The sequence below is a fragment of the Aotus nancymaae genome, unplaced genomic scaffold (assembly GCF_030222135.1).
Source record: "Aotus nancymaae isolate 86718 unplaced genomic scaffold, 86718_ANA_hifiasm-v0.15.2.pri h1tg000012l, whole genome shotgun sequence".
NCBI classification, from domain to species: domain Eukaryota; kingdom Metazoa; phylum Chordata; class Mammalia; order Primates; family Aotidae; genus Aotus; species Aotus nancymaae.
The window spans coordinates 40,497,159-40,514,047 of NW_026988423.1; the positions used below are offsets into that span (position 1 = coordinate 40,497,159).

General features: G+C 43.4%; 1 long non-coding RNA gene across 2 annotated transcripts; it reads right to left on the minus strand.

Moving 5' to 3' along the window:
• Positions 1-1,113: 1,113 nt before the first annotated feature.
• LOC135274629 (uncharacterized) lies at positions 1,114-16,841 on the minus strand. Of its 2 annotated transcripts, none has more exons than XR_010342423.1 (3): positions 16,499-16,841; positions 13,000-13,117; positions 1,114-3,775 (listed from the first exon to the last, which is right to left on the minus strand). It is a non-coding gene; the product is annotated as an uncharacterized LOC135274629 (long non-coding RNA). The 2 variants fall into 2 exon arrangements; XR_010342422.1 differs by having other exon boundaries at positions 1,114-7,989.
• Positions 16,842-16,889: the final 48 nt, after the last annotated feature.

Below are 16,889 nucleotides of genomic sequence, written 5' to 3' on the forward strand. Positions count from 1 at the left end.
TTAACTATTATTATTTTTACTATGACTACCACCACTGCATATATTACTGCTAATATATGTCCATGCCAGGAGAACCTTATCTGTTCCCTAGATGGCATATGAATGCGTGTATACAAAGATGAGGTGACTGTGTGGTCTTGTGCTGCTCTCTCTAAGTCCTCCTTGGTCTCTGGAATGATAGTATTCCTGTCCACCTGGTCACTGTGTCCTGCTGGTAAGTGCTGCTGCATGCTCTTTCTGAGTCTTCCTTGGCCTCTGGAGTGATAGTATTCCTGGTCACTGTGCCCTGCTGATAAGTGCTGTTTCAGTCTGTGGTCAGTGGATTGCCCAGTGGTGCTCCCTGCTTTACTGGCCCCATGTTGATTCATCCTGACTCCGAGGTTTGGCTGTCATTTTCTTGAAGCTCTGGACCTGGACAGTAAGACCTGTAGCCCTCAGTTACTGAAGCTTTTTGCCTCCCCTGGGGCAAAACCCTGTACTTCAGTAATTTTGCTAGCAGAATCCCCAACTCCCTTCCTCTTGTTCCATTGGACATAAAGAAAATTGGGGATGCCTTTTATGCCTTGTGGGAGTCAGAGAACTCTGGGTAACTAAATCCATGTCGTCTCTCCTCCTAACCCTTCTATGTTGATGATTCAGCCACCACCTTTTCATTAAAGGGCATCCTGTATAGCAATGTCCTCCCCGAACCCCAAATGGGAAATGGACCAAACATGCCTGGTTTTTAGCTTTTTCTTCAATCTGTTCTGCCCTGTTAAGGCAGCTCACTGAGGCTTTTCAGCCCAGCGAAGACCTCCTGTTCTGTGGGTTGTAGAGGGCTTGGGTGGAGCACTGTATCTGAACCAACGTCCCAGATAGGGAGATTCCCCGGTCCTCCGGTCGGTTGCATGCACATCCTGGGTGGGGCATTCCCCTGCCTTGCCTCAACTTGCCCTATTTGGTTCATACCGTGTCCAACCAGACCCACACAATGAACCTGGTACCTCATTTGGAATTGTGGAGACCACTCGGTTTCTGCCTCTCTCTTGCTGGGAGCTGCTTTCTGGAGCTGCCTCTTATTCGGCCATCTTGGGATTGAAATTTAGTTTTTTTAAAGAAAAAATTATTCAGTGATACTTGTTAAGGCATGAGGCAGTTTATTTAGCACAATTTACAGGAGATACAGGGAACACTGCAATCGGGGTTTGTAGTGGGGGATAAGAGATTAGACTTAATTCTGAATACAGCATGGGCAAGTGGGAATTTATAGCCAGGGAGCAAGGTGAGGGTCAGTGAATGGAAGACTACTAAGGGGGTGGAGGATGAGAAACCTGATCAGACACTGAGAGTGATTCGATATCAAGCATGAGAGGTTCTTCCTAAACTGCGTTAGCGGGGTTCCTTGCTAAAACTGGGTTTTATAAAGAAGCACACAAATAATCCTAGGAGAAGGTCCAGGAGGCCGAAGTTTGGTCACACACAGAATCTTTGTCAGTCTGGAAACTTATAATTCTTATATCTTACAAGATTAACAGAAAGATAACTAAATGACTTCAAATTCTTTTGAAATTTGAGAATAACAAGAATGTTTTGAGCAAGTGAAGAGAATGACAGACTATGTTCACAAAAGTTGTGAGCATTTTAATAGCATGAAAAATTAATAGCAGGCAAATTAGGGTTACCTGAGCTGTATTAGCTCAGTCTGAAGTAACCCACAATTATATAAATATTACGTGTTTTTTTTTCCATGAAGCTATCAGAGAACAAGTCTGTTTGTGAAAACATCTCCTTTGTGAAGGCACTTTCTAAAGATAGTATTGGGTTTTTTTGTTGTTGTTTTGAGACAGGGTCTTGCTCTGTCAGCCAGGCCAGAGTGCACTGGTGAGATTATGGCTCACTACAGCCTTAAAAATCCTGGGTTCAAGTGATCTTTCCATCGTAGCTTCCTGATAGTAGCTGGGACTACAGGTGCATACTACCATGCTTCAGTAATTTTTATTTTTTTGTAAAGAAAGAGTCTCACTGTGTTAACCAGGCTAGTCTCGAACTCCTGGCCCCAAGCAGTCTTCCTGCTTGGCCTCTCAAAGTGCTGGGATTACCGCTGTGAGCTGCCACGCTCATATCATATAAAAGAGAGAAGTGACTGAGACACTTTAGCTGGAGAAGAGGAACAAACGGGATACAAGTGACAGAGAAAAATGGGCTGTGAAAGGAAATCAGAGCTGGGGAAACACTGCATTTCAAAGTGTGTCAGTGAAAAACAAACTGAACAAGAGCATGAATTAATAAGGCAATATTCATACTTTTCTTGGAAAATATAGCAATTGGTAGCAACAATTAAGACGTTGGATATCAGATCATTTATTAGTTTGGATTAGGTTTCTCTACAAATAATAGAGATCCAAAATAACAAAGATTTCCAAATAACGGCTGCTATGTAGAAGGCGGCAGACCAGGGCTGCTTTGTCAGCTCTGCAGTCATCTGGCATCTCGGCTGCCAGCTGGAGCACCGATCATTTCATCTGCATTCTAAGCCACACAGCAGGGGTGGGATGTGTGTTAAAGAAGTGTCATTCAGTTTTTGAGGATATTTCTTAGAAGCTTCCAGGTACTACTTATTGCTTTTCACTGGTCATAACTGGGGTTTCTTTTACTAAGAGAAAATGATTGAATATTGGGATAGGCAGACTGTAGTCTCTGCTATGTTACTGAGCACCTACTATGTGCTAGGCACTGTATCAGCTTCTGGAGAGGAACATATGATCTAATAGAAGACAAATTCATATACAATGCAGGGTTAAGAACTATAGTCAGTACTGCTTCTTCACTGGTGAATAATTTAAAAAGGCTGGGCACAGTGGCTCACACCTGTAATCCCAGCATTTTGGGAGGCTAAGGTGAGCAGATCACCTGAGATCAGGAATTCAAGACAAGTGTTTATTTCCATGGGCCGCTATTTCCATATATATATATATTTTGAGACAGAGTCTGTCTCTCTTGCCCAGGCTGGAGTGTAGTGGCATGATCTTGACTTACTGCAACCTCTGCCTCCCGGGTTGAGGCGATTCTCTTGCCTCAGCCTCCCAAGTATTTGAGATTACAGGTGTGCGTCATGATGCCCGTGTTTGGATTGCAGGCGTGAGCCACCACGCCCGGCCCCTGGGATGTACTTTCTATGCTTTCAGGGAACACTTGGCAAATGGAAAAGAGTTTATACTTTGAGGCTGGCTAGACTTGTGTTTAAAGTCTTTCATTGACACTAACTGGTTTTGTAGCATTGCATCAAATACTATCTCTCTCTGTGTCTCCATCTTCTTATCTATACAACAGGGAAGATGCTGATGATGGTAGTGATATCATCCAACATCTACTGAACATTTGTTATGTGCCAGGCACTATGCTGAGCCCTCTGCATGCCTTATCTCATTTAGTTTTTATATTTCCCCTTTCACGCTTACCCTTAGGTACCTTACGCACCTCAATTTTGTAGGTGAAGGACTTGAGGCTCCCAGAGGTTGAGGAGCTTGTCTTCCATCCCACAGCTGGAACGTGGTAGAGCCAGGATATGGACCCAGGTCTTTCTGTCTTCATCTATACTCTTAGTTCTTGTTGTATATACTTAACAGCGTTTATGAAGACAAACTAAAACAGTGTGACAGTGGCTAAGCATAGGCCTTAGAGTCAGACGGCCACAGGTTCAAATCCTAGCTCTGTCTTTTATTGATTGTATGTCCTTGAGTGAGTTACTTGGTTTTGCTTAGTCTCGGTATCTCATCTTTCCTTTAGTTTTCTTATCCTGGAAATGGGAATAATATGTTAGTTTCCCCCTTATCTGCAGATGATATGTTCCAAGACCCGAGTGGATGCCCGAAACCCCACGGAAGGTACTGAGCCTTATATATACTATGTTTTTTCTTGTGTATACATACCTGTGATTAATTTATAAATTAAGCACACTAAGATTAACAGCAATAACTAATTATAAAGCAGAACAGTTATAACAATATGCCAGCAGCCCTACCTTTGAGCTTTATGGCCATGATTAAGTTAAACAAAAGTTAATTGAACATAAGGACTGCATTACTGTTACAGGCCATCCAATAACTGAGAGGACTACAAAGTGACTAATGGTAGGTAGTGAGTGTACACGGCATGGACACGCTGGACAAAGGGATGATTTACATCCCAGTCTAGACAGAGTGAGACAGTGTTAGATTTCATCATGCTACTGAGAATGATATGCAATTTAAAACTTGTCAGTTGTGTATTTCTGGAGTTTTCCATATAATGTTTTCAGACCGCAGTTGACTGCAGAGAACTAACCGAAACTGGATAAAGGATTACTGAAATAGTATCCATTAAGGATGATAATACCTATCCATAGGGTTGTTGTGAGGATTTAGTTAGAATGACATAAAGCCCTTAGCCAAGTGCCTGGTATATAATAAGTGGTTGAAAATGTTACCTATTGTCTTTATTATTATTATAAGGATGATGATAATACCTATTACAGTTGATGGTGGTAGTATTTACTTCATATAGTTGGGAGAATTAAATTACTACAAAGCGTTTAGAATAGCACCTGGCACAAAGTAAGTGCTCAAAATGGTACTTATTATTAGTATGTTATAATTTCTATTGTTAAATGCTTATGCCCTGTTCCCCTCTTTCCCCACCCCAAAATAATGAGTGTGCAACACCTAGGACAGTAGCAGGTGCACCATAGGCTTTTGTTAATGTTCTTACACATGATCCTGTAAGCTTGTTTAGGGCAAAGGTAGTCTTCAAGTCATGAAATGTTTGTCTCAATGAAGCAAAGTGGGCACCCGATTTGAATATCTCTAGTAGGAAACTGACATGGCAGGTTTGCAGTTTTGGCATTACAGTAACTGTTATATTTGAAACTACTTGGAGGTGACCTTTGATATTCCATTAGCATGTTTCTTAGTTTACCTGTTGGTAAACTTTATATAAATGGGATTATGGTCTGTGTTTTCTTCTGTCAGGCTTTTTTGTTTTTGGCCTAAATACTTCTTTTGAGATTTACCTGTGTTATGGTATATAGCCAGATCGTCAGTTTTAATGCCAAAAAACTATTCTCTGGTATAATAGATCACACATTTTTACTATTGATGAACATTTGGATTGTTTTTAGTGTGGAGCTGTGCACATTTTTGAAGGTGTTTCCTTGAAGAGTTTCTCTAAGATATACATTTTAGATTAGAATAGCTGGATTATGAGCAGTGTGCATATTCCCACTTCTTTAGGTAATGCCAAATTAACTCCTAGAGAGTTTGCACTAGTTTAGACTTCCACCATCAGAATATAAAAATTCTCAGGCCAGGTGCGGTGGCTTATGCCTGTAATCCCAGCAGTTTGGGAGGCCAAGGTGGGCATATTATATTACCTGAGGTCAGAAGTTTGAGACCAGTCTGGCCAACATGGCAAAACGCTGTCTCTACTAAAAGTAAAAAATTAGCCAGGTGTGGTGTAATCCCAGCTACTCGGAAGGTGAGGCAGGAGAACCGCATGAACCTGGAAGATGAAGGTTGCAGTAAGCCGAGATCACACCACTGCACTCCAGCCTGGTTGACAGAGCGAGACTCTGTCTCAAAAAAAAAAAGAAAAAAAATCCCAATGGTCCTTATCCTCACCAGCCTGGCTTTTTTTTTTTTTCTTTTTTTTCCAGTTGAGTAAGAACAAAATGGTACCTTATTATGATTTAATTTATACTTCTCTAACAATGAGTTTGGGCATCTTATATTTTCATTGGCCATTTGTGTTTCTCTTCTGTGAAATGCCTGTTTATGACCTTTGCCCATTTTTTAATGGTGGTTTTTCATTTTCTATAGTGTTTGTCTGATATATATGGTGCAAATTGCTTATCTCAATAGCTTACCTTTTACCTTACTTTTTAATCTTTTTTGTCAATGCCATCACTTTAACAGAATTAAGAAAAACCTTTTGATGAATCTAAGTTTTTATCGGTCTTTTTCTTTAGAGTTTTTCATAAAGAAATTCTTCCTTAAGGTCATAAAAATAGTTTACCATGTTTTTTCCTAAACTTTAAAACAGATTTCTCTTCATGTTAATCTGGAATTATTAATCAATATGGAATTTATTTTTTGTGTGAGGTGCAGGTTCGTTTTCACATTTTTTTCTATAAAGACCAGTTTCTCAGAGCCATCTAATGAAAATACAGTCAGCACTTTGTATTACGGGTTCCACATCCAAAGATTCAACTAACCTCAGGTCATAAACACTCAAGGGGTAAAATATTCCATAGAGTTCCCAAAACCACAACTTGACCTTGCTGTGTGCCGAATACTACATTGACTCTATGTGAATGAAGTGATGTGTGGGTATTGTAGTAGGTATTATAAGTAATTTAGAGATGATTTAAAGTACGCATTTTATATGAGAGATGAGGTTTCACCGTGTTGGCCAGGATGGTCTCAATCTCCTGACCTTGTGATTCACCCACTCGGCATCCCAAAGAGCTGGGATTACAGGTGTGAGCCACTGCGCCCAGACAAGATTTCTCTTTATTTCGTCTATTCTCATGCCATATACAACTCTAATTAATACGGTTTTAGAAAATGTCTTAGAATCGGCCAGGTGTGGTAGCTCATGCCTGTAATCCCAGCACTTTGGGAGACTCAGGTGGGTGGATCACTGGAGGTCAGGGGTTAGACTCCAGCCTGGCCAACATGGTAAAACCCCATCTTTACCAAAAAATATAAATGTTAGCTCGAATTCCCAGGCTCAACCAATCCTCTTACCACAGCCACCCTGGTAGCTGAAACTATAGGTGCATGCCTTCATGCCTGGCTAACCTTTTTTATTTTTTATTTTATTTTATGACAGAGTTTCACTCTTCTTGCCCAGGCTGTAGTGCAATGGTGTGATCACTGCAACCTCCACCTCCCAGGTTCAAGTGATTCTCTTGCCTCAGCCTCCCAAGTAGCTGGGATTACAGGCATGTGCCACCATGCCTGGCTAATTTTTATATTTTTGGTAGAGATGGGGTTTTGCCATGTTGCCCGGGCTGGTCTTGAACTCCTGCCCTCCTCGGCCTCCCAAATGTTGGAACTACAGGTGTGAGCCACTGCATCTGGCCAATTTTAATTTTTTGGAGAGACAGGGTCTATGTTGCCCAGGCTGGTCTTCAACTCCTGGCCTCAAGTGATCCTCCTGCCTGGATTCCATAGTGCTGAGATTACTGGCATCGGCCACCATGTCTGGCTTCATGTTCATTTCTTCTTGCTGCTGCAACAAACTACCCTACATTTAGTCACTTAAAACACCACAAATCTACCATCTTACAGTTCTGGGGGTCAGAAGCTCAAACTAGGTCTATTAAGGCTAAAGTCAAGATGTCAGCAGGGCTGCATTCCTTCTGGAGGCTCTGAAGTGTTCCCTTGGCTTTTCCAGCTTCTGGAAGCCACCCCTATTCCTTAGATCATGGCCCCTAACTCCATCTTCAAAGCCAGAAGTGAAGCATCTTCAAATCTCCCTCTCTAACTCTGCTTCCATCACCCATCTCCTGCTCCAATTCTGACTCTCCTACCCTCTTTCTTTTATAAAGACCTTTGTGATTGCTGGGCATGGTGGCTTCCACCCATAATCCCAACACTTTGGGAGGTCAAGGTAGAAGGAACACTTGCGGCCCGGAGTTTGAAACTAGCCTGGACAACATAGTGAGACCACACCTCTAAGAAAGTATAAAAATAAATATTAGCCGGACATGGTGGTGTGCACCTGTACTCCCAGATGCTTGAGAGGCTGAGGTGAGATGATGACTTTAGCCCAGGAGTCTGAGATCAGCCTGGGTGACATAACTAAATCTCATCTCTACACAAAAGAGCTGGGCATGGGTGACGTGCATGTGTACTCCCAGCTACTTGGGAGGCTGAGGTGGGAAGATCGCTTGAGCTCAGGAGGTCAAAGCTTTAGTGAGCTATGATCACATCACTGCACTCCAGCCTCGATGACACAGGGAGATTCTGTCTGAAAAAAAGAAAAAATATATAGATTTGGTCTCTGTCCCTGGTTCCTGGCACTGAGCTTCTAAAGCTTATAAAGACCTCAGTGATAGAGATGACAGGAGCATCTTTAGTTTTAATATTTGGTCTTGGTCCCAGCTTTTTAACACAAGAGCCTCTAAGAACTTTGGGATCTCCAGCATGATAAGAGTGCATTTTGGGATGTGGCTGAGATGACTCGGTGGCTACATGCTTGTAGATTTCTTCAGGAGGGCTGATTGCCAGAGGAAGCAACCACATGATTAGAGGCTTGAAACCTTCAGCCTCACCTGCTGAACTCCAGGAGGCAAGGCAAGAGGGGCTGGAGGTTGACTTAATCACCAGAGACAAAGATTTTCTCAATTGTGCTTGCATAATACAGCCTCCATAAACACCCTGAACAACAGGGTTTGCAGAGCTTCTGGGCTGCTGAACACAGGAGGTGCTGGGAGGGTGGCATGTTCAACAGAGGGCATGGAAGCTCTGTGCCCCTCCCCATTTACCTTCCCCTGGGCATCTTTTTATTATTATTATTTTTTTTTTGGTCCAGGCTAGAGTGCAGTGGCACAATTTCAGCTGACTGCAACTTAAGCCTTCCCAGTCCCCAGCTCAAGGCATTCTCTTACCTCAGCTTCAGCAGTAGCTGGAACTATAGGTATACACCACCACACCCAGTTATTTATTTACTTATTTCTATGTATTTTTTTTAGATTAAGTCTTGCTCTGTTACCCAGGCTGGAGTGCAGTGCCATGATCTCATCTCACCACAACCTCTGCCTCCTAGGTTAAAGTGATTGTCTGCCTCAGCCTCTAGCTGCAATTACAGGCCCGTATCACCACACCAGCTAACTTTTGTTTTTAGTACAGACAAGGTTTCGCCGTGTTGGTAAGGCTGGTCTCAACTCCTGACCTTGCGATCTACTCGCCTCAGCCTCCCAAAGTGCTGGGATTACAGGCGTGAGCCACCACGCCCGGCTTTTTTAAAATATTTTCATAAATACAGGGTTTTACCATGTTGCCCAGGCTGGTCTCAAACTCCTGAGTTTAAGCGATCCTCCCACCTCGAGCTCCCAAAGCCCTGGGGTCACAGGCGTCAGCCACTGCACCCGGCATGCACATCTCCTTCACTGGCTGTTTCCAAGATGTGTCCTTTACAGTGAACCAGGAACAGGAAATGAACTGACCAGATGTGGTGGCTCACATCTGTAATCCCAGCACTTTAAGTGACAGTTGGGGGGAGTAAAGTGGTAACTTTGCAACCAACAGGTCTTTGAAGATTACAAAAATCTTTAACGGGATCCTTTAATATCACATTGCATTCAAGACTATTTTCCTCTACCATCGATAAAAACCATTATATATTCCCATATATGCTTTAAAAATCTCAGGCCTGGCTGGGAGCCGTAGCTCACACCTGTAATCCCAGCACTTTGGGAGGCCAAAGCAGGCAGATCATGAGGTCAGACGTTTGAGACCAGCCTGGCCAACATGTTGAAACCCCATCTCTACTGAAAATACAAACAAATTAACTGGGCATGGTGGTGCACACCTGTAATCCCAGCTACTCAGGAGGCTGAAGCAGGAGAATCACTTAAACCCAGGAGACTGTGGTTGCAGTGAGCTGAGATCATACCACTGCACTCCAGTATGGGTAACACAGCAAGACTCTGTCTCAGTAAGTGAGTAAGTAAGTAAGTAAATAAATAAATAAATAAATAAAATCTCAGGTGTAAAAACAAGACATGGATACTATTTTCTTTAGCTAAAGTATCAGAAAGTTATTAAAGAAAAAGCCAGTTGCATGCTGGTCAGGTGCGGGCAGTGTTCATATTTCAAAAGGTAACATTGGAATGACTGACTCAGTGTTAGACCCAGATAAATTAAAAAGTAGCAGATAAAACTACATAAAATAACTTAAACTTAATTACATATAACCCTAGTGGTGAATGATTATTTGTCAACAAAAGATGTATTACTCAGCACAGAGATAAGAGTCCAACAAAGAATCCAAGAGCCTTACTTTTTATCACAAAATGAATCCTTTTCTTTGCAAGTAATATCCGTTCAAGGCCAGGAATTCCATAAGGAGATGATAGCCTTCTTAAAAAAAAATTCCTGGCCAGGCATGGTGGTTCACAGCTGTAATCCCAGCACTTTGGGAGGCTGAGGCGGGAGGATCACCTGAGGTCAAAAGTTCGAGACCGGCCTGGCCAACATGATAAAATCCCATCTCTACTAAAAATACAAAAATTAGCCTGGCATGATGGTTGGTGCCTGTAATCCCAGCTATTCAGCTACTCTTGCTGAGGAAGAACTGATTGAACTCAGGAAGTAGAGGTTTCAGGGAGCCAAGATGGCGCCACTGCACTCCAGACTGGGCAAGAAGGGAAAACTCTGTCTCAAAAACAAAAAAAATTCCTTTGGGAAGGCCTCCTACATAAAGATGTTCAACATGAGACTGGAAAAATGGGTATGGGATCATCACTGGACCTTTGGTTTTTACAGCTTGAGCTATAAGGACAAAAAGAAAAAGGGATATCATTTAAATACAATTTGTAGGAAAGAATAATTATGGAATCTGTATTGCTCTTTAAATTTTGTAATTTGATTTTGTTATTGTAATTGAGTCCAAAAAAAATAGTATGAGTAAAATAAAATGAACACCAAACATGCTAATATTTTCTTTTTCCCCTCCGCTCCCTAAACATGCTAATATTCTGTTTATCAAAGTCTGTGGTGAAATATCCGATTAGAGCCAGGTGCAGTGACTCACACCTGTAATCCCAGCACTTTGGGAGACCAAGGTGGTGTATCAGCTCAGGTCCAAAGAGTTCGAGACCAGCCTGGCCAACATGGTGAAAACCCATCTCTACTAAAAGTACAAAATTAGCCAGGTGTGGTGGCAGGTGCCTGTAATCCCAGCTACTTGGGAAGCTGAGGCAGGAGAATCGCTTGAACCCCAGAGGCAGAGGCTGCAGTGAGACAAGATCACACCATTGCACTCCAGCATTGGCAACAAGAGCAAAACTCCAGCTCAAAAGAAAAAAAGAAATATCCCATTACTTTAAGGCAATGTAGATGCCAGACTTTCTACAGAAATCTGAACCACATTATGAAGCCAGAAAAACATACCAGTTGATATTATTTAATACAAATAATACTAAATGGAAGAGGTAATATTTCCAAAACGTGAACATTAGTGTAACCTTATTAGACTTAACAAAAAAATTTTTGTGTGACTGAGTCTTGCTCTGTTGCCCAGGTTGGAGTGCAATGGCGCAATCTCGGCTTACTGCAGTTTCCGCCTGCTGAGTTCAAGGGATTCTCCTACCTCAGCCTCCTAAGTAGCTGGGATTACAGACGCATGCTACCATGCCAGGCTAAGTTTTCTATTTTTAGTAGAGATGGGGTTTCACCATGTTGGTCTAGCTGGTCTCGAACTCCTGACCTGGTGATCCACCCACCTCAGCTTCCCAAAGTGCTGGGATTATATGCATGAGCCACTGCACCTGGCCAACAAAAATAATGTTTTCAAATAACAGAGGCAGAAGATTCTCCTGAACTGCATGTGGAAAGTAGAAAAGTTCCTTTTTAATGGTTTATTTCTTGTTAAAGAATAAATCATAAGTGTGTTAATAACTCTTTGTTAAGCCCTATCCTATGTAACTATTAGATATGCCATGCTTACAGGCACGTAATATATTCTGTATCCTTGTACTTTAATGAAAATATCTGTACTGGACGTGCTCACAGGCATGTCCCAACTCTCCAATGCTTTTACCTGTTTAGAAAAGTTTTTAGCCAATCGGGTTTTAAATTTTGAGCTCTGTCTCCAGCCAATGGAGATCAGACACAGCAGTAAGGACAACCCCAAATGTGTAAGGGATAAAAGTGTCTGCTTTCCGGCTGGGCGCAGTGGCTCACGCCTGTAATCCAAGCACTTTGGAGGCCAAGGCATGCAGATCACCTGAGGTCAGGAGCTCAAGACCAACCTGACCAACACGGTGAAACCCCGTCTTAAAAGAAAAAGAAAAATTAAAAAAAAAAGTGTCCGTTTTCCTTTGTTCATTGTACTCTCATGGCAAGACGGCTAGTGAGAGTACCCTTCCTGCAGTCCAGTAAGTAAAACTTGCGTTGCTAAAAAAAATCCTTTGTCTCAGTGCCAGTTTTTCTTTGCAGCACCAAGCATCTATTTCCAACATGCAGCATTTCAGCTAGCATTTATTTACTCAGGATTAAAATAACACAACAGCTACAAAAAGTTAAGAGCTGGCCAGGCATGGTGGCTCATACCTGTAACCCAGCACTCTGGAATTATATCACAACAAAAGCCCCACAACATAATGTTTCACCTTATAGAAAGCATTGACATTTATAAAATTGTCATAGTCAATTCATAAAACTGTAATAGCAAATTATTTTTACTCAGAATAGTACTAAATTAACAATATAATAAAAACATAGGCCAGGTGTGGTGCCTCACACCTGTAATCCCAGCACTTTGGGAGGCCAAGGTGGGTGGATTACTTGTGGTCAGGAGTTCAAAACCAGCCTGGTCAACATGGTGCAACCCTGTCTCTACTAAAAATACAAAAATCAGCTGGGCGTGGTGGTACACATCTGTAATCTCAGCTACTTAGGAGGCTGACACAGCAGAACTGCTTGAACCCAGGAGGCAGAGGTTGCAGTGAGCCAAGGTCATGCCACTGCACTCCAGCCTGGGAGACAGAGCAAGATTCTGTCTCAAAAAATGAATAAATGGGGCCGGGCGTGGTGGCTCACACCTGTAATCCCAGCACTTTGGGAGGCTAAGGTGGGCAGATCAGAAGTTTGAGACCAGCCTGGCCAGCATACTGAAACCCCATCTCTAGAAACAAAGAATGTTTCTAATATTTAGACACTACAAAGCACCTTTTAAGGAGAGATGTGTAAGGATGGCAGGATTCACTGGCAGCCCTGGGCTTGTCCACAGTAACCCCATGATGGTGGCACACACCTGTAATCCCAGCTACTCAGGAGGCTGAGGCAGGAGAATTGCTTGAATCCAGAAGGCAGAGGTTGCGGTGAGCCGAGATCACGCCACTACACTTTAGCCTGGGCAACAGAATGAGACTCTGTCTCAAAAAAAAAAAAATTAATCAATCAAAAATAAATAAGAAAGGTGGAAGCATTTATTATAAATAAGGTGGAAGCATTTATTATGTATTTATATGCCAGGTATTATGTGAAGCACTTGACTATCTTATTAAATCTTCGGGATAGATCTTCAGTTCTCATGACCACAAAAGAGGATACTAAGGCTCAGACAGGATAAGAGACGTGGCCAGGCTGTGTCCCCAGAGCCTATAATCTTACCACTAGGTTACAGTGCTTCCCCAGCACATGTTATGAGGTTTTTGCTTTAAAGTGAGCCAATAAGAAACAAAGCCGCCGGGCGCGGTGGCTCACGCCTGTAATCCCAGCACTTTGGGAGGCCGAGGCCGGTGGATCACAAGGTCAAGATCGAGACCATCCTGGTCAACTTGGTGAAACCCTGTCTCTACTAAAAATACAAAAAATTAGCTGGGCATGGTGGTGCGTGCCTGTAATCCCAGCTACTCAGGAGGCTGAGGCAGAAGAATTGCCTGAACCCAGGAGGCGGAGGTTGCGGTGAGCCGAGATCGCGCCATTGCACTCCAGCCTGGGTAACAAGAGCGAAACTCCGTCTCAAAAAAAGAAAAAAAAGAAACAAAGCCAAAAAAGCTGTAAGCTATTAAAAGGAAGGAGAAACACTAAGAGAACCTTAAGCACATCACTAAAGATACTATGGAAAAGTTCTTGAAATCATTAGCAAATTTACTCTCATTCTACGCTTTCATTGAGGGGTAGGTTATATGACTCATGATGAAGAAAAAGTGTTCATTTCAAGCATATTAACATAAACATCGATATGATTTATCATGTTTAAATGTTCACTTAAAGCAACTCGTTTAAATTCTGCATATCATACCATTTTATAGCTTGCTAGTAGATGACAAAGTAAATAGTCATCCAAATAAAAACAGCAAAACACGTTTCACTGGTCATTGCTATTTTTAGCTGGGACTACAGGCTTGTGCCACCACATCCGGCTAGTTTTTTGTATTTTAGTAGAGACAGGGTTTTACCATGTTGGCCAGGATGGTCTCAATCTCCTAACCTCATGATCCACCCACCTTAGCCTCCCAAAGTGCTGGGATTACAGGCGTGAGCCACCTCGCCTGGCAAAGACAGTTTCATAGAAAGAAAAAAAAAGACCACTCAAATACAGTTAAGTTGTCTATTTAGATGGGTATAATTGTTATTCTTACTTTACAGCTAAAGAAACAGGCTCAGAATGTTATTTGATTGAACCATGTTGCATCTCTGGACAGTGCAGCTGAGATCAGACTTCCTGTGTAACTCTACTAGCCTACCAGGGCACCTCTCATAAAGGTTAAGAAATGTAAATTTAGCCTAAAAAACAAAGTTGCCGGGGAAGCACTGGGCCAATTCTGCATACAGTACTTCTGTGTTCATGAAGGGGAACCTTAAGGGAAGGTGAAAATGCTTCTAGAAGGCGACTGGACACCAGCGCCCTTGCTTGTTGCCTTTGGGCTCTTCCTCGAAGGCCAACAGTGACCTGAAATTATTGATTGATTGTTTCAATCAACTGGAGAAAATGGTACCAAGGTCGCCAACATCAGACAAATTCACTTACGGACCTATCTACGTGCTTTGAAAGAAAAAACTGCTTTTGTAAAGGATACTGCATTTCAGAGAAACAATCATATTAACAACTAGTAACACTATAAAATGCTGATGTGTTGAATGCTACTTTAGAAAAACATGTTCAAGGCCAGGCGAGGTGGATCACAAGGTCACGAGTTCCAGACCAGCCTGACCAACATGGTGAAACCTGATCTGTTGGGAAGAGCAGCAACAGAGCAAGGGTTTACAGCATGCCTACATAAACTGGTTATAAGTAACGAACGTATAAAATAAATCAGGAACAATAAACTGTGGAAGGCCTCTCTATTGCTACCATGTTCCCAGGAACAAAGTGACCTAAGCGCTGATATTCTAAACAGTGCCCAAGGACATAACACTCCCTTGAAGCACTGGAATGTAACCAGACATGTTGGCTCCTTGAGAAGCCCGCTCCCACCAGCTGCACTGTCCATTGGTAAGCATATGCTTTTAGCTCTTGAGAAACTCACATAAACCGCCACTGCCATCAATTTTATGTTTGATGCACAGTCTCTCCTTCACCGATTCACCCTACTACCAGCACTATAGATAAAAGTGATTATGTTTAATGCTTGATGTAGGCGACAGGGGAGGGGGGTGACGGAGACAGCAAACCACCATGGCATGTATGTACCTATGCAGCAATACTGCAGGATGCAGGATGTGCACATGTACTCCAAAGCACAATTTAAAAAAAAGTGATTGTGTTCAATAAATATTGTGGAAACCGGAGCTCAGGGCCTTCACTGCCTCCAGGACAAGTGAAAGCCCCGTGGTTCCACTTTCATTCTTAACCTTTTTCTCAATTCCTTTGCTGCCACCGAACTCCGGGTACCCACAGGTGGTGTGTGAGGGCTCTCCCTACACCCATCTCTACTAAAAATACAAAAAGCCAAGGGTGGTAGCACGCCCTGTAATCCCAGCTACTCAGGAGGCTGAGGCAGGAGAATCGCTTTAACCTGAGAGGCGGAGGCTGCGCCACTGCACTCCAGCCTGGAAGACAGACCAAGACTCCGTTTCAGGAAGAAAAAAAAAAAAAAAAAAGGAAAACCTATTCAAATCTAGGGAAAAAATTTTCTGATAGGAAACTACGAATCAATTAGCTAGCTAGTTAGCTAACTGTCTAGAAACAAGGTCTTTCTATTGCTCAGGATGGAGGGCAGTGGGATGCTCATAGCTCACCGCAGCCTTGAGTTCCTGGCCTCAACTGATCCTCCTGCCTCAGCTTCCTAAGTAGCAGGGGCCACAGGTGAACACAGTTACTCAGGAGACTGAGGCAGGAGAATCGCTTGAATCTGGAGAATCCTGCTTTTCTGTTTGTTTGAATCGCTTGAGGCAGGAGAATCCTGCTTTTTCGTTTGTTTGGGTTTCACTACATTGCCCAGGCTGGTCTCAAACCCTGGAGCCTCACTCTGTTGCCCAGGGTGGGGTGCAGTGGTTAGAGCTCAGCTCACTGCAACTTCCTGGGTTCAAGAGATTCTCCTCCCTCAGCTTCCCGAGTAGCTGGGACTACAGGGGTGCGCCACCTCGCCCAGCTAATTTTTGTATTTTAGTAGAGACGGGGTTTCGCCACGTTGGTCAGGCTGGTCTCGAACTCTGACCTCAGGGGTTACACCCGCTCGGCCTCCCAAGGTGCTGGAATTACAGGCATGAGCTGCGGCGCCCGGCCTCGGCCTCACGTTTTCTCTAAACAGTCCCTGCCTGTGGCATACTTGGAGAGTTTTTTTATTTTTTTAGACAGGGTTTACCTCAGTCTCGCAGGCTGGAGGGCTCTGGTGGGACCACGGCTCACTGCAGCCTTGAACCCTGGGGTTCAAGTAGCTGGGAGGCCCAGGTGGGACTACAGAGATGGGGTCGCACCATGTTGCCCAGGCTGCTCTTGAACTCCTGGCCTGAAGGGGTCCTTCCGCCCAGGCCTTCCAAAGCCCTGGGACTACAAGCGTGAGCCGCCGCGCCCGGACAGTTTTCTACCGACACACTGTGCCGAGTCGGAGTTTGTCAACTGCCGTTCTTCAGCCAGCAACACACATGACCCAGAGAGGAGGCGGCTGCTAGGCTCCACTCACCCTGCTCAAGGCGTTATACCGTCCCGCGACGCTGGCCACCGAAGGCCCGCCCCTGTGACGTCGCCGAAGGAGC